Below are 18,296 nucleotides of genomic sequence, written 5' to 3' on the forward strand. Positions count from 1 at the left end.
TTTCCTTCTCATTGCCTTTCTAGCTGGCATTCATTGGCAAACTTCACCTGGCTCTTTAAGAGCTTGTCAAGCGTGGGTCATCGCAGAGTGCCCTGTGCACAGAACTCCTGGGTGATGCCTTGTTTCCGTGCTGCCCAAAGTCACCTCATGCAGTTTGCAAATAAACTTCTCTCCTGAAAGAAAGAACAAACAGTTCATAATTGGCAATCTGCATAATGAGTAGTGCGTCTATGCAAATATAACATTTGGAATAATCTATTAATATCTCGACTGTGATGTCTGTGGGCCACCACTTCCCATGCTAATGAGCCAGAGCCAAATATTTTCTGACTCCTCTTGAGGTGAGAAGAGAGACTGACAAACTGCTTTCTTCCTGGGGTTCCAATTAGAAATCTGGAGACCACCAGAGTTGGAAAGGATCTCAGAGACTATTTGATCCCTACACTCCCCAACCACCTCTCACATTAAGGATGAGGAGTTAGAAGTTGAGAGACATGTGGCAGCCCCTACATGGGTATCCTGTGCTGTCAGTGGTCAAAAGCCAGCGGCAGACTCCCAGCCTCAGCCCTTCTTGAGATGCCAACAATGTATCAACATCACCTCCTGCTGATCAGGTTTTTGTTTCTAAAATTCAGTCTTCCCTGTGCAATTCCATGTGGAATTGTCTTTAGCTCTCCCTCCTCTGCCTTCCCTTTCTCTTGATTGAGCTCCTCTTGCTGATCTGGACTTCTAATCTAGAGAACCAACTTCCAGGGACTGCAAGGCAGAAAACTGGGGAACTCAGATCAAAAACATCTGGTCCCAAATAACATGTCATTTGTGAGCTAACCAAAAGATACACCCCTTGGATAGGGTTGAGTCCTTTGCTGTCGAAGTAGAAAGAGTCTTACACACACATACACACACGATTTCAGTTTTAAAAGTGCTGCTGAACCACCAGCTCTGGGCAAGTGTAGGACAGGCTTTGTGAGTAATCCATGACCACATTTTCTTAAGCCCTTCCCTTTTATCCCAGGCTCTCTTGCCAATCTTAGGCACTTCCATCATTCTCTTCCCCTTCCTTAGAAGCTCCTTCTATCACCCAAATTTCTGACAAGCAGCAGTCCCTGTCCACATACCTGGCCTGGGCAGGGTGGGAAACTGTGGCCAGGGACAGAACCACTGGTTGCTCAGTCAGACACTTAACCATTGCTCAGGGTGGAAGAGAGCCAGTGTGGTCTGGGAGGTTTGGGCCACACCCCAGCAGGGACACTAGCAAGCCTTAAGTTCTCCATATTTAAGGCACAGGGCAAACTGCTGCTCCCCTCTGATGCATTTTCTGGACTTGACCTCACTACTCAGATTGAATTAAGAGCCTCTCCTCATGTTTGGGGCTTCCCAGGTGGCGCTAGTGGTAAAGAACCAGCCTGCCAACACAGGAGACTTACAAGAGACAAGGGTTAGATCCTTGGGTCGGAAAGATCCCCTCGAGGAGGGCGTGGCAACCCACTCCAGTATTCTGGCCTGGAGAATCCCCACGGACAGAGGAGCCTGATGGGCTACAGTCCATAGGGTCGGACATGACTGAAGATACTTAACATGCACGCATGCCTCATTTTTCAGATTGTACAAACCACCCTTTTCCTTTTGTACAATTTATACTTTGCTGAGCTGTCTACATGTCTCTCTTCCAGGCCAGATTATGAATCTTTTTGTCTCCTGAAACCTTGAGCACCTTGCTCAGTATCTGCCACAAAAACATGCTCAGACAGAGTAAGTAAATGAAGTCATAAAAACCTCTGCACACTTCAGTTTCTGCATCAGGGAAATGAGGTAGTTGCACTTTCTCAACTTAACTCTATGAGTCTAAGATCTTATTGAGCACCTGCTGTGTGCTCACATTCTGCGAGGAGTTACTAAAAATCAAAGGAAGTATAAAACTTCTTCTAGCCCTCACCAGTCTAGTTGGAAACAAAAACACATTCAGTTAAGAAAATCATTTCAGGCTAAACTGGCCAGCTATATAGTTGATGCAACAGAGATTCAGAGAAAAGAGAGATTCCTGCCAGTGAGTGAGTGAGTGAAATTACTCAGTCGTGTCCAACTCTGCGACCCCATGGACAGCCTACCAGACCCCCCATCCATGGAATTTTCCAGGCAAGAGTACTGGAGTGGGTTGGTATTTCCTTCTCTAGGGGATCTTCCCAACCCAGGGATCAAACCCGGTCTCTCACATTGTAGGCAGATGCTTTACCGTCTGAGCCACCAGGGAAGTCCCTGACAGAGGGGACGTTTAAAGACAATTCTCAGTGGCAGTAGGTGGGTGGGCACAGGGTGGGAGCATCCCAAGAGCAAAGGATGCATGAGCCACCTGCAACAGGGCTTCAGAGCTAGGCATACAAGCCAGTTACCTGTGGGAGAGGAGCGGCAGCCTCATACCTGATTCCTGATCATCGGTTCAGTAAGAAACCTCTACAACTCTTGCTAATACGTTTAGCTTCTCCTCTGTATACACTTTTCCCTAAAAAATGTGTCCTATTTTAATAAAACACCGTGTCACTCATTTTATCCTCAACATGTTCCTTCACTTCCTTACTCCTTGGAAATGTGACTCCTGTCACTGGATCCACTGCACGAACAGCCCCATGCGATCTGGCTGCTTCCTCCCCTAGGTGCTGATGCTATTTTCTAAAGGACTCTAGAACATCAGTAACTGCCAAACCTCAGAGCTATTTCTGGTTGAAACTACTGACCACCAACCTGCCTTTCTTGAAATGTCTCTTCTGGTTACTGTCATCTGCTCAACTTTTTTTTATCACAAACCTCACTTTCCATCTTTTTTGTTTGTTTTTTACTACCTTCTCATCCTTAAACACAGACATTCCCCCAAATCACTGAGAATCTTTACCTCAATCCCTGGATGATTGCATCTTTTTTATATAATATTGGCTTCTACCCAGATGACTTGCAAATTCCTGATACTAACCCCAAGTCCTCTCCCAAGCTTTGGACACTGGCTTCGAGTCAACTGCCAACTAAACGGTCAGCCTGGAGTCTTAACAGCACCTCAAAACCACTGTCTAAAAGCCCTTCCTATTTGCTCTTACCCCGAGCCTTCCCCCGCCGCCATCCCTCCCTTTCCTTCCTCGCCACATTTATTCCAAAGCTTAAACTTTGTAGATTCCCCCTCCTCAGCATCTCGGCTCAGATTTCTCTCTTTCTTTCCGCTTCATGCTCCTGTCCTTTCATCTGGCTCTTTTCTCCCTCTTAGACACCTGCCCTGTCACTCTCACTTTCAATCCATACAAAGCTGCCAGTTGCACCTTTTCTTTGTTATGGCTCTGATTATCCCTTTTCACTGGATAAAAGCTTTCCGTGATTCTCCTTTACCTACAAAACTTAAAAGAAACCCTTGGTCGGGGGCCCAAGTCTCTGTCTTCTATGGCCTCATCCTCTGGCTTTTACCTCCCACCACTACCTATTCAGCTTGGCAGGCTACAGTCCACGGGGTCACAAGAGTCGGACGCAACTTAACAACAAAATCACCAGCACTACCTATTCAGGGGCTTCCCAGGTGGCACAGTGGTAAAAAATCTACCTCAGTGCAGGGGACGCAGAAGACGTGGGTTTGATCCCTGGGTCAGGAAGATCCCCTGGAAGAGGAAATGGCAACCTGCTCTAGTATTCTTGCCTGGAAAATTCCATGGACAGAGGAGCCTGGTGGGCTACAGTCCATGGGGTCTCAAAGAGCCAGACACAGCTGAGTGACTGAGCGCACAAGCGCTGTTTACTCAGCTCCCAATTACAAAGATCTTGACTGTTTTCCACAGACATTCCACACACTCCCATCTCAGTGGCTTTCTCAAGCTCATCTGTCTTCCTAAAATATTCTCCCCCTACAATTACTGTAAAAATGTATGTATCCTTCAAAATTCCCGTGAAATTGCCATTCCTTCCTTAAACCCTAAAACTAGTGTAATTTCCATCTCTTTGTTTCTTCCCTAAGTCACTTAGATGTTTTACTTTAAATTTACAATTATTTATCAGCAGGATCCAAACCAGAAAGTAAGCTCCTAAGACTGGGACTACATCTTATTTGTTTCTGAATTCTCTGGAGGATTTAATACATTGCCTTAAAGGCTCTTATTAAAAGTGAATTGAATTGAACTGAACTGAAATACTGATAAAGAGGTCTGATGACAGTGTCCTTTATTCCTCATCTCCAGAGTAAAACGTCCTGAGAACTACTTCTTGAGAACACTCTGTGAGCTACAGAGCAGTTAAAATATTTAAACTTGAACTTGGATGGCCATCCCCTATATCTAGGGAAAACTGACTTCAAGGGCTTCTGGAAGTAGTTTTCTCCTTTAAAATTCTGAGATGACACGATAGAAGCAGGTGACTCAGCAGGCTTCTGGAGCTGGACATCAATTGTCCTGAATTCTCGTTTGTTCTTGCACATGCAGTCATATTTATGGACTGACACTTTACTGATGCTCTTTGGGAGGTAAAGAGTTAAAGAATATACAGTTAAGGCTTTCAAGTTTAAGATCCTGATGAAACTCTAGGAGAAGGGTCCATGTCATTGTTTGTTTGTTTGTTTTTACCAAGGTATTCACAGAGCCTGGAAAACATCAGTGTGTAATACATTTTTATCAAATAAATTCGATGGGGAGATGATACCTGACCAAAGAGCTAATCAAATTAAAATCCAAGATAGCAAAAGGTTACACAAAAACACAAGATAGTAAAGTTACTGCATTGTATTAATCCTTGAATTCTTCACCCCACCCTCATCTCATCTAGTGCCTAGAAAAACCCAGATGGGCATATTAGAGCTGGAATAACCTCAGGTGTCATGGATACAAACTTCTACCCAGTGCAAGACCAGCTTTCAGGTGTCCTTGACAAAATCCCTTCCAGCTTCTACTTTAATTCCCTCAAGAATAGTAAGCTTGCTGACATCTACATTGTTGGACAATTCTCTATGTTAAAAAGGCACTTCCCATATTGAGCCAAAAGTTGGCTTCTTATAAATTCCACCCACTGGTCCTAATTCTGCCTCCAAAGTAACACAGTGAAAATCTATTTTCTCTTCCATGTGATGGCCTTCCCATGTCTGAAGACACGTCTCCACCATGTGAACTATTCTCCATTCCCTGCCCCCATTGCCTCAACCATTCTTCCTGTGACCTGGTTTCAAAGCTATTCTTCACAATCATTACCCACCTCTGAATGTGCTGCAAACATGCTACTCACTGATCCTCTAAAATGTGAGTCCCAGACCTGAACAAAATACCTTATTTATGCTCTATCTCAACTGTTACCTTCTATGATCTGAGTCCCATCCATCTCTTAAAGAAGCCTATGAGTACATCAAATTTTGTGAAGCTTGGTAATTATTTGCTTACACTAAGTGTAGAATTTTGTTAAAAATTCATGCCCATTTTAGATAAACTCACCTTCCCCAAGTCTCTCATCCTCTGATTTTTCATTTATCATAGGACTTGACCATGGCCAAAAAGAATGTCAAGCAGGTATTCTGTTTTACACAGGGACTGGTAGGAGTACGTGATAGGTAAGGAAAGGAGCTTTCTGCTAACTAGCTAGGAGACCATATGCAAACCACTTTCCATCCCACCTGCCATTAATATATGGCTCAAATAAGAAAGTTAGATGTGAAAGGGATTTGAAAAATCAAACTGAAGACTGAAAAGGAAATATTAAGATGATTTAGTCTCCAGTAAACCCCCAGTGCCCTTCAATTATCTCCTGGTAGCTGCCACTGTAATCTCCAGGCCTCTCACATATGCTGCTGATGGGGTTAACCTTGCTCAATGGTCTAGTGCCCAGGAAAGAACAAGACCACCCTTAACACCTGTGTGATCATGGCAACCCACTTAACCTTATGGAAATTGTCAATATCCTCCAGCCAAAGACCACCAGGCTCACACCTGTAGTTGAACATGTTGGGGTTATTACTCTTTCAATCAAGGGAGGATGCACATCATGGCAAAGTGTTATCTCAGGAAAAGGGTGCTGGAAAGAACTGTTTGTAGCATCTTGGCCTTGGTTGGATGATTTGAGACAGGGTCCAAGGAAATGAAGATTTGCTCCACATTGGGTGCTGTCAGGAAGAGGGGGAAAGTCTATGACTGGGTATCTTAATAAATCTCATGTATAGTGAGAATTCGGAGGAGGCAATGGCAACCCACTCCAGTACACTTGCCTGGAAAATCCCATGGACAGAGGAGCCCGGTGGGCTGCAGTCCATGGGGTCGAGAAGAGTCAGACACGACTGAGCGACTTCACTTTCACTTTTCACTTTCATGCATTGTAGAAGGAAATGGCAACCCACTCCAGTGTTCTTGCCTGGAGAATCCCAGGGACAGGGGAGCCTGGTGGGCTGCCATCTATGGGGTCGCACAGAGTCAGACACGACTGAAGCGACTTAGCAGCAGCAGCAGCATAGTGAGAATTACTGGTAAAGAAGTAGATGTCACTCATTCTAAGTGGGTTTTCAGTATTTGTGGGTGGCATGATGGCCTTGTTTTTGTTTGTTTAGATAAAATTATAAAGTACCCTTTGCTTTGTCTCATTTTATCATGGTCTCAGAATAACCTTGTCTGAGGTTAGTGTTCTGCAAGATTGTTTATATCCATCAGGAGAATAACATGACCTAGCTGTGAGGGCCAGGTCAGCTTTCAGATGTCAGGGCCTTCTCTTTTTTTCTTTCTCAAAGTTAACTTAACTGTTAACCTCCTTGCATATCAGTTACCTCATCTATAAAACAGAAATAATAACTCTTACCATTGTGGTCAGGGATCAAAAGTGCTCACGTGTGTGGAAATGCTTTGTCAACTCTATGGTTGCTTTCTAACTACGGGGCTGCCTTGCTCAGCTCTGGGCTCCTCGATCTATGACCTGCAAACATTCTTGAGTTTTATTGGGCCCTCTTAGGCCATCACCCCCGAGAAGAAAAATCTTACCTGTAGCTTCATAGTTGAGCCTTCTGTGGAAGCTGCTCTTGAACTCTTCTGATAAACCTCCCACCACAGATGAAGGCAGCCAGTTTCTGTACTTACTGGGCAGTGAATTATCTCCTTTACCAGCTGGAGCTGATCTCTCTGGTGGAGCAGAATCAAGCAGGCCTGAGATCATCTTATCACATAGTACAGTTGGATAGTGAAGTTTGGTGTATATTTGGTTAATAAATAATTACATTCGTATAATCAAAACATCATTGGAGACATATTCTTGACCAAGCCTCTTAATAGTTAAGTTAAGGATCAGGTAATGAAAGACCTCCTGAGTTTAGTTTTCTGTGATCTCTTGATTGGGGTCATCTAAAACTATGTAAGCAAAGACACAGGGCTGGATCTAATCTGTTTCCTTTGCTTTTAGATCCTTACCTGAACCAAAGGGGATTTCAACCTTCATGTCAATATTTTATTTTTTCTTCTGCAATGTGTCTCGGGCATAACTTTTTAGGAATCTAATAACATGGACTATAAATTCTTTAAGGTGCAGACTGGCTGGAGACAAAAACTGTGATTTTAACTCAACTCATGTAACATTTGGGCATAATACTGGTGCTCAGTGCTGGGGATATAGAGAAGAATTAAACGCAAGCTCTACCTTCAAAGAGCTTGTACTTTTTAAGGGAAAGATAGTACCTGGTGGAATATATTGAGTAGTACAATGGATGTCAAGAAGAGTGGGGTTTCATTCTACCTGAAGCGATAAGGGAAGACTTCTTGCAAAAAAAAAAATTTTTTTTTTTTGCTAGAGTTAATCTATATGGCTTGGTTTGCAAAACACCTAGCTACTGTGTTACATCTCCCATATTCTCCACAATTCTAGCCACTGTGTTACTAGCTACTAGTAGCTCCATTCTCCTAGCGGCTATATTATGTCTCTCCAACCCATTTTTCCCACCTGGAGACTAAGTGATTGCCTACCTTGCATTATTGGAAGGAACCATATTCCCTTACGGTTTGGAGTTTAAGTCAGGTGTGATTAGTCCCTGAAATACAAGTATTTTAGATCAAATCGCTTTGTAAAGAACTTATGAAAGTTCTAGGCACTTGGTAGGCACTTCTCAAAGACTTCTAATTGATTAAATAACACCAATATTTTCAGACATTCCTTTCAAAATTCATGTGGTTCTTTTGAAAAGCACTGCTAGATATCAGTTTTTTTCTTTTTTTGAAGGCCACTATAGTCTTGCATAAAGCTTAGTTTAGAACTGCAAGAACCTTTAAAATTATCTAAACCAGTGGTGGCAAGCAGTTGTAGCCTCAAGAAAGAACTCTATTTGGTCAATAATGGCTGTTTCAAATGCTATGTTGAAAGGATTCTGAGTCTAATTCAGTAGAAAAGATGATCTATTAGCCTTATGTGCTATAGGCATGAACTGCCTAGCTCCATTTGTGCTATACACTTGCCTTCCCTGATGTATTCCAATGTTTTTATTTGACAGAAGAGCAAATTGCAAACTAGAGAGGGAAAGTGACTTGCCCAAGAAAACTAGGACTAAGACCCAGGTCTCCTGATTCCAAGTTTATTGCTTTTCCCATAATGCCATGCAGCTCCCAGAAGCCCCTGGGAGGTCAGTGCAGACTGTCTGCGGAAAATAGAAGAAACTAGTTTGTTGTATATTAAAAGCTCAGCTCCAGTGCAAAACACAGTGACCACACAGAAGCTATTTCAGCCAATGGTGATTCAAAACTTCATCCAGCTCATGGGATCCCAGAGGCTGAGAGGTGAAATGAGCTTAGTAGTCACCCAATAAAAAGCTACACAGCCAGTGCAGGAGCCTTTTCTCTAGTTTCCCTTGTGGGCCTAAACAAACTGGTCTGGGCAAGATTTGCGTTTGTTACACTCACACTTCTCTTGCTTTCTCTACTTCCCCCAGTCTCCTGGGAGTCAGCCTCCAGCAGTTCAGACCCTCATGATGTTCTTGATCCAGTTTAGACCTTCAATCCAGGCTTAATCTTATCCCAAGTTGTCCCATAATCCAAACCTTCTAAATCACTATCCTTGCTGGAGTCTAGAGAAGACCAATCTGAAAAATATTTTTGGCTGGCTGCCCTAGGCTCTGCTTTCCTGGGCTTATTTTCTCCACTTCAGGGCCCACCTCTTCCCTGCAACCCCAAGGGGCATCTTACAGTGAGGTGAGGTGAGAAGGGTGAATGAGTTTAATCTGAGATTCTTCTGCAGGGTGGATATGAAGACAAGGACCAATATTAAGGGTAAATTCCCAGAAAATGAACAAATTTAGAGAGACTTTCTGGGTTGAGTAGAGGTGGAAAAGAATCTATCTACAAGACATGCTAGCATAGGCATTACATAGAGAGGTGGAGATTGGATGCAAATTACATTTGTTTGAAAACGAGAGGGCTGAGACCCGAAGCCTTTGCCTCTTAAACCACTGGGCCTTGACCCACCGCACAAGAGAGGAGTCATATCTTGAAGGAGCCTTGTAGACCTTCTCTGCTGACTGAGACATACTGACCCTACCTCCAGCAGCTGATTTCATCTTCAATACGAAAAGCACTGTGGACCCTTCCAGGATCAGCCTGGAAATTCAGGAACAAACCTTGCTCTCTAGAGGGCTTTGTGGCTCTAGGATTTCTATGCTCCTCAGTATGGAATCAGCCAACAGGCTTCACAAAGGAAATATCCCCTACTCGCATGGGGCTGCCAAGGATGTTCCAAAGTCACCCCCAACCTGCCTTGGCCTGTGTCTGAGTAAATGGATGGATTTAGGATCGACTCTTAGGCACTGCTGCCCTCTGCTGGGTGGTATGGGCCCAATTGCCCCCACGAGGTGCTCTGTCCACCCCTCAGCTGCCCAGCCATTTGCCCTATGGCTGACCGGCCTTGCAGCTCATGTTCAAGTGGAAAAGCACCAGGAAACTGAGGACCTTGGCGGGTGTGTGTACTTGTGTGGGTGCTGGGGTGAGACTGACCTATGGGATTAAACCCAAATGGCCAATTATCCTCAGTTAAAGGTGAAAGCTCCCTTATGATTTGAGTAAGACCTTCACTGTGGTCTCACTCAGCTAAAAAACCACATACCACCATGATGGCACCTTGAAGCAAAGATGACCAACAAGCTTTGCCTGCCTTTTGTGACTGGTGAGCTAAAGCACAGAAACAAAATGGGAATAATTGGATGGCAGGGGAACATCAGGATATTGTCATTGTTCTCCTTAGAGATGAAAGGGAAAGCAGAAAAACATCTGCACTCTGAAATCTGCTCCGATGCGCTATGTGGGCCAAGAAAACCTGCAACCACAAAGTAGGGCTAATTTACTGCTCTAATCACCAGCCTGCAATCTGAAGCCAGACATTATCTTAAAGTACACACCAGTTACAGGTGAGGCACAGCAAATGTTTGATTAGTGCTACCAAATTCCTTGCAACTTGATAATGTTTCCGGGAGCACAGGAACCCAGGGCTGGGCACCAATGGAACTGAGCTGCATCTGGCTCCACACCGAGCTATCTGCCTGTGGTCACAACCTTCCTTAGAAATCCAGCCAGGCCCTCTTCCCAGGGTGCTGAGATGCAGAGATGCTGAGTTTAAACAGGCCAAATAAAAAAAAGGAACTCAGCAGGAGGGAGGAGAGGTGGATTTAGATTTAGTGGATGAGGAAGAAACAAGTTCCTTCCAGTGAGACTTGAAAGTGTAATAGAAGAAGGGAGGAGGGTTAAAAAACCCCAGGATATCCAACCTGTGTCACGTGCCAGATATTTTGTATATCATCCATCCTCGCATAGAACATGGTTGCCATCACTATCTTCTCATTTTGCAGATGTGAGAACTGAGATGACCATTCAAGTGATTCCCCCAAGATACCTTAGCTAGAGAATTATGAAGCTGTAACCCAGACCCATGACTGACTTAAAGGCCTTCAAACTCAATGGCCCCAAAGCAAGAGGGGTTCAAATGAGCTGATTCAGATGTTACAGTGTTTTACCGGTTACACAGAAAAGTAAGAAGAAGAATATGGCAGTCCATGGGATCAGAAAGGATGGAAACAAATGCCCTTGGGGCAGCTGAGGCCTTTACTGAGCCCTTGGCATATCCCCAGGACTGTATAAAGTTCTGTGAGTGAAGCAGAAGGCATGGTGCCTGCCCTCAAGGAGCTTAGGGTCTGTTTGAAGAAGAGGAGATTGTTGACTAAGAAAGGAGAGATGCTGTAGAGTTCTGAATTGAGAGATGCATCCTTAACCAAGAAGGAGGACTTGAGTCAGCAGAGAAAAAAAGCATAAGCCAAACTGTGGAGGTGAAATTGATGGTGGTGAGTTATTCTGGGGTATATGAAGAGGCCCAGAAGAGAAGTTACATCTGTCTAGCTGGAGTTGATTCAAAAATTGCAGCTGGAAATTACTGCTGGCTGGCTTTTAAAACCCAAACTGAAGGGTCAAATGTCTCATGGAAATTTCATGTCCAAAACCGGTAGATGGGACGGGAGATGGTCATAAAAGTAAAGGGAGGACCAGGGTAGAGTGAAGGTCGGTGAAAGGAAACTCAGTTTTCAAGATACCTGGAGGCAGAGGTGTTTCCTGCAGTGTCTTCTAGAAGTTTTAGACTTCAGGAGGGTCTTGGAAAACAAAGGCCAACCGCAACCTTGTAGTCTGAAGGCACACGCACCCCCTAATGGGCCCACACTCTGCCTCTGCACCTGGCGTCTCCCCATCACAGCTCACCTCCCTGGCCCCCATCCTGGAAAGGCTCACTTCCTGCACAGTAGCAGTGCTGCAGCTGCATTAACAGATAAACTGAGTCTTGCTAATAACACACAACTCTAGATTCCTCCCCACCCCCGGATTCAACCCCTAAGATGCCTCCTTTGAGAAGCAGAAGAGCAGGGTGTGGCTGAGAGCAGGGTCCTTGGGCGGTCAGGCTGGGATTTGAGTCTCTGCAGTGAGACCAGCTGGCTGTGGGACCTCAAGCAATTTACAAGACCCACCAGAGCCTCGGCTTCCTCAACCACAGAATTAGGAGGGAGGTAGTACCTACCTCCAGGGACATCAAGCAGGTCAGTTCAATAATGAACCCAAACCACTCAGCACGTAACCAGGCACATGGCGAATGTGCAGGATAAAGGGCAGCTTGTTATTAGTAGTGTGAATTGTGATTCAATCTGAACTGTTCTCTATGAACATTCTATGAATGTTTGCTCTCCCTGCAGACCTGGGCTCAAACAGTTTCTGGAAGACTCTTTTCTGAATCGCTGTTTTTCTCTAAACTGTTCCTAGTCCACTTCTTTCCTTGGGCTTCCACTGAGAGTCTACACATTGAGACATCTCTCCTGTAAGAATTCAGTTATGTCTTCCTTAGAACTTTCTTCCTTATATTACAGTCACTTATGCTCACATTTTGTTCCTGTCTTACAAGGATAAGCTTCCTGTATAAATCAAAGGAGGTGAGGCCATGCTGCAGCATCAATGACCCCCAAGGTTTTCGACAGGAAAGGCTTTTGTCTTCCTGTTGTCTTCGTTTTGACTTCCATCACTGATGGGTTCAGCTAATGGCAGTCACTCAGGGGCCAGGTTAATGGAGCAGCTACCACCTCACACTCTGCTTGTCACCAGACATAAAGAGGGTCTCACATTAGCATGTAAGTGCTCCAACCTGGAAGTAACACACAGGACTTCTTGTCACAACTCATTAACAAATTCATCACATGCCCTGCCCCCCACACAAAGAGAAAGCAGATGCAACCCACCCCACCACGTGCCCCCCACCCCACAACACCACGTGCCCCCCACCCACCCCCAAGGTGAAGAGAACCAGATATTGGTGACAACGAGAGATGACAACCATACTCCTGGATTGCAAAGGCAATGGAGTCACTTTGCATCACACCCCACGTCACCCAGCAGTGGGTATGCCTTGTACAAGAAGTGCACAGTAGAAATCTTTGAGTAATTAACTGAATGAATATGTATAGTTCACAATTATGTCCTTTCTCCCAGTAAAGATCAATGCCTTAGGTTAGAAATCTCTTAATGACTACTCGTAGAAATTTCAAGTATCCTAGGGGCAAGTCAGAAGGATGATATTTACATAGAGGACACAACTTTATGTCCTTCTTATTCACATTATGTGTTTTTAAACATAAAGTTGTATGAATTATTATGACAATCAGTAACTAAGAAGGATTATTTGCCCTCAGGATTATTTGACTCATACACAAAATAGCATCTACATCTGAGGTAGCTGAAAGATAATCTACAGCTACTTACAGAAAATGCGTGCAGCTGATTGACAAGGTGTCCATTGGAAGGACTGCGAAATAGATGGATTCCCATGGGGTCAGTTATATGGGAAGGAGGTCATCCTTGACCTGATTCTTAAAGACAATGTGCAGTTTGGGAAGGTTCAGAGGAAGAAGAAGAAGTCTAAAGGTCACCTTGTTCAAATTTTAAAGAAACTATGAACCTGAAATGAGACCTCATCTTGTCACAGATGGAAAACAAATTCGCCCTTTTAGATCTTGACAGGAGCTGTTGAGAGCTTCTTCCATTCCTTCCTGTTAGCTGGGGCCATTCTGGCCAGGTCTGTTCCATGCCCCAGGGCTGAAAGTACAAAGGGTGGACAATTTTGTATGTTGAGATACAGAATCTCTGAGCCTTCATTTCCATCATTTCTCCTTATATTCTCCAAGAGAAAATGAAAAAAAAAAAAAAAGAATTCCACTCATGTTTCTCATTCCAAATGCTAGTTAGAAGGAAGAGCATCCTGGCATTTGCATAGAGAAGGGATGAAAATCATAAACTCCTCCATTGTGATCTATGAATGTGCAGGGCTTAAAATTCAATGCTGCACACGAATATGTATTTGAGTATGATGGGGCTATAGAGCCAAGGGATCCTTCTATATCCTTATACATCCAAATGTGGGTTGGATCCTTCAAAGAAGGCACACTGATGTGCTAGAAGCATCTAATAAAGATTTTAAAATATCAAATAAATAATTAAGGGAAGACAGAAGTAAAATATTCATGTATATTAAAATGTGCATATAAATAGACACAGTAATCCAGCATGGATGAGAGTAAGAGATAACCCTTTGAGAGGTAAAACCTTTTGATTTCAAATCATTTTGGTGGAGATCTTTCTAAAATACCTGACACAAATATGAGCCCTGGTCTGTAGAGGAAACTGAGCATCCTGAAGCTAAATGTTGGTGGTGAGGGTCGACTTCTGGATCAATCGTTGACTGGCTGGAGAAGCTTGTAGCTTGAGTAGTGGGCTGGAATGGTCATGGACTCCAAGGCAAGCTTGCAGCTTGTTTCCTTGATTTAATTTTTATACAGGTTTGATCCTTTATAATTTTTTTGTTCTCCTAAATCTGGACTACAGATGCCATCTTCATAATTTCTTGAACCATGGAGTATAGTTCTGTTTCCCCAGAATTAATGGTCAACCCAGTGGCCACACTAAGCTTTTCCAAAAGGACAGTCTTGTTCTTCGTCAAATTATACTATTGTTCATCTTTGAGAACTGACCATTTCTGCAATATAAAAAGCATTGTTCTTATAGTTGCTCTCAGCATCCCAAACAACACCAGCTAGAGTTCTATCTTCCTTGGGTTAAGTTAACAGTAAACACTGCAAAATAGTGACCTGTTAGGGTTTTGCTACAAAAGGTTTCTCAAACTTCTGTTGTTGAACTACAGAACTAAAAGGTGCTTTACATTTGAGGCTATTTGCTTACAGGTGCCCAAGGTCAAGATAGGCCTTTGGCAAAACAAAAAAGTTGACCAGGTTTGGCATGCTTTGCCCAATGGTTCTCTCCTCTCTCTCCTTTTTTCGGGAGCCTCACCCCCATTTCAAAAGATCTTTGAATTAGATTCCACAGTTACTTCAAAGAGTAAAAATGGTGTCCCTGCTAAATATCTTTGCATTTTTACAGATACCCAAACATTAAACTAAAAGTTTATCGAAGCCTAAATTGGCACTGGAGAGAGAACTTGAAAGGAGATATGGCCTTGCCATAGGTCCTGGAGCTGTAGAATACATGTAGTCGTTTGCTCTCCATATACACCAGGCTATAGCCTGGACAGAGTAGGACCTGTGTGCTGGGAGGAACCCAGATGCGGGGCAGGCACTGACATGCCTGGTGGTGCTGAAGAGGGACCTCCACCTGTGCGGCTTCCCCTGTTCCCAGCTGTCTCTGAGAATGGGACAATTAGGGTGGATTAAGGGATCTCGCCATCCCCTAAGCTTGGCAGGATTTGCGCTCCATTGTCTGCCTCACATCAGCCAATTCATTTTTTCATCATTAAACAAGTGTTCCTTGAGCACCTACTAAGTGCTTGGTGCTGTTCTAGGGGTGAACAGAGAGGAGTTCACATTTTACTCTCTGAGAGAGATCACTGTGAAAGAAGCACAAATAAAACAAGGTCAATAAAGAATGTCTAGGAAGGAGGTTAGGAGGTGACCTCGAGTGGAGGGGTGTGAATTCAGCTGGGGCGGTCAGGTCTGAAAGGCCTAATGGAAGTGATAAGATTGCTGCCCGTCATGAGTGGCCACAGGTGCCAGGCACCGAACTGAGCACTTTTCACTTGGCTCATTTAATGCTCACGATACCCAGTCAGATAAGCAATACTGCTGTGCCCACTTTACAGATGAGGAACACAACATTCAGGGAGGTTAAATCCAAATCCCAGAATCCTACCCAGCTGCATCACCTCCTGGGAATGGGTCAAGTGACCAATGGCCAAGACACCAAGGCCATCTGACCCCATGAAGACCCTCAGGTTGTGCTGTCACCAACAACTCCCCACCCCTGCCCAATACACACATGCATTTCACCTACATTAGCTTGTTTTCTTCTTTTGCTCTAAGGGTTTAATTTTGTTAGAGCTGTATGAATTCTTGTTGCTAAATGTTTAGAAGGAGGAGAATTGAAAAAACAGTCAAGTACTACCTGGCCCAGGTAGTACTGGAACCAGTGAAAATCTCAGGGCACAGCATGGTAGTCAGTGTTCACACTGCTAGTGTGGAGTTCACCACGAAATGTTAGGATACATGTAATAGCTCTGTGTAACATGGACCACCACCACCGCAACATGGACTGGAGTAGAACAATGTATTTTAAAAAGATTTTCCACCAAAGTGATAGGTGTACCCAGTATTTGCCTCAACTGGCATATACCATGCTTACATAAAGATTCACCTATTTCTAAGTGTTGAATTAAGGTATTATCTGAACTTTTGAACATATGTATACATGCTGCTGCTGCTGCTGCTGCTAAGTCGCTACAGTCGTGCAACTCCATGGCCAGCAGCCCACCAGGCTCCTCCATCCATGGGATTCTCTAGGCAAGAATACTGGAGTGAGTTGCCATTTCCTTCTCCGATATGTATACATATTTATATGCAAATATGTTTGTATACGGCTTTTCTATTTCACTTTGAAAAAAAAGATACATAGATAATTAAAAAGTCCAACCTTTGCTTAAATTGTTGAGATTAAACTTTTTTTAAGAGCACATTTGCTTTCTAATAATATGAATCAACTTATTTTCTTTGTTCAAGGAAGCAGTAAATTCTTAGTAAATGAAGAAACAACAGGAAACTTTTTTTCCCTTTATAAATTCCCCTAGCATTCTTTCTACAGAATCGCTTGACTAGAAGATTTCTCCTCTCTTAACATCTATTGTTTACCAACAGTTTTGTATGTTGATACATTTTTAGGGCTATTTTGTATGCATATGATCTCAATCTATATTTTAAATAACTGAAAAGTATCCAGGAAGACCTAGACTTCTAAATATGCCTTGTCCTTTTCTGCCAACCCATTCCTGAAATTTTGCTGGTAGTTGATTTAGTCCTTTTATTGAAACCTTATCCTCTGCAGCACAAATTTCTAAAATACATGCATTCTTGGGAGAGGTGGCATATCAGTTTAACAGGAAAGCATGCACCAAATCATTTTTCTCTACAGAAAAGTTTGTGATGATAGATTGTTCCTCTGCACCATGGAAACCCAAGGTCTGGAACAAGGAAGCTTTTAAAGGTTTTAAAGGTTTGCTAGCCCAGTTCAGTTCAGTTCAGTCGCTCAGTTGTGTCTGACTCTTTGCGACCCAATGGACTGCAGCACGCCAGGCTTCCCTGTCCATCGCCAACTCCCGAAGCTTACTCAAACTCATGTCCATTGAGTCAGTGATGCCATACAACCGTCTCATCCTCTGTCATCCCCTTCTCCTCCTGCCTTCAATCTTTCCCAGAATCAGGGTCTTTTCAAATGAGTCAGTTCTCTGCATCAGATGGCCAAAGTATTGGAGTTTCAGCTTCAGCATCAGTCCTTCCAATGAATATTCAGGACTGATTTCCTTTAGGATGGACTGGTTGGATCTCCTTGCAGTCCAAGGGACTCTCAAGAGTCTTCTCCAACACCACAGTTCAAAAGCATCAATTCTTCGGCACTCAGCTTTCTTTACAGTCCAACTTTCACATCCATACATGATTACTGGAAAAACCATAGCTTTGACTAGACAAAGCTTTGTTGGCAAAGTAATGTCTCTGCTTTTTAATATGCTGTCTAGGTTGGTCATAACTTTTCTTCCAAGGAGCAAGCATCTTTTAATTTCATGGCTGCCCAAAGAGAGTGGAAGAGAGCTGGACACTCTTGAGAGTAACATAAGCCCTAAGACTGGACGCTGTTAGTCCCTTCTGACTTGACCCCCTCCACGTTGTCTGAGATAACAGCCAGAGTGCTCTCTTCCCCATCCCTTCTTGCATGAGAAGCACAACTCTCATCTTTTTTTACCAGTTGTCCTCATAGAGCAGCAGCCAACATCACTGAGTTCTTACGATGGGCCACATATTTTACAAGCATAATGATCTTATTGAATCCTCCCTAAAGCTCTTTGTGGTATTATCAACCTTGTTTTACAGAAAAACAAGTCGAACGAAACCCAAGTTTTCACTATTAGCAAGTGATGGAATGGGATTTAGACCCAGGTCTACAAGGCTCCAGGCTCTCAGGCCCTTTCTCATTCTGTCTCACAAATGGTCTTAATTCAATCATGTTTGCCTACTTAGAGCAATTCAGGATTTTATCATTTTCCTCCTTAAAGAAACCAGAAATGTTATACACATTAAATAATGTACTGTGCTTTGTTGCAATGATACTTTTTTTGGACCAAGTATTACATGGGGTCAGTAAACTGTGGATTGAAAATTCTTGTGCTTATTTCCTCTCACTGTTCTGTTGTGGAGTCACTTTGCAGTGTCATCTCTTTGCTACTCTGGGCATCTCTATTCCTCTTAATTGATTTTATCTAATCTA

The 18,296-nt window shown here is 43.5% G+C and overlaps 1 protein-coding gene across 1 annotated transcript in view; it reads left to right on the forward strand.

Annotated features, from left to right (window-relative positions):
- The window catches only part of SLC14A2 (solute carrier family 14 member 2), a 506,674-nt gene that overhangs the window by 181,743 nt on the left and 306,635 nt on the right, over window positions 1–18,296 (forward strand). The gene's annotated exons all lie outside the window — the stretch shown is intronic.

Source organism: Bos taurus, chromosome 24, assembly GCF_002263795.3.
Source record: "Bos taurus isolate L1 Dominette 01449 registration number 42190680 breed Hereford chromosome 24, ARS-UCD2.0, whole genome shotgun sequence".
Taxonomy (NCBI): domain Eukaryota; kingdom Metazoa; phylum Chordata; class Mammalia; order Artiodactyla; family Bovidae; genus Bos; species Bos taurus.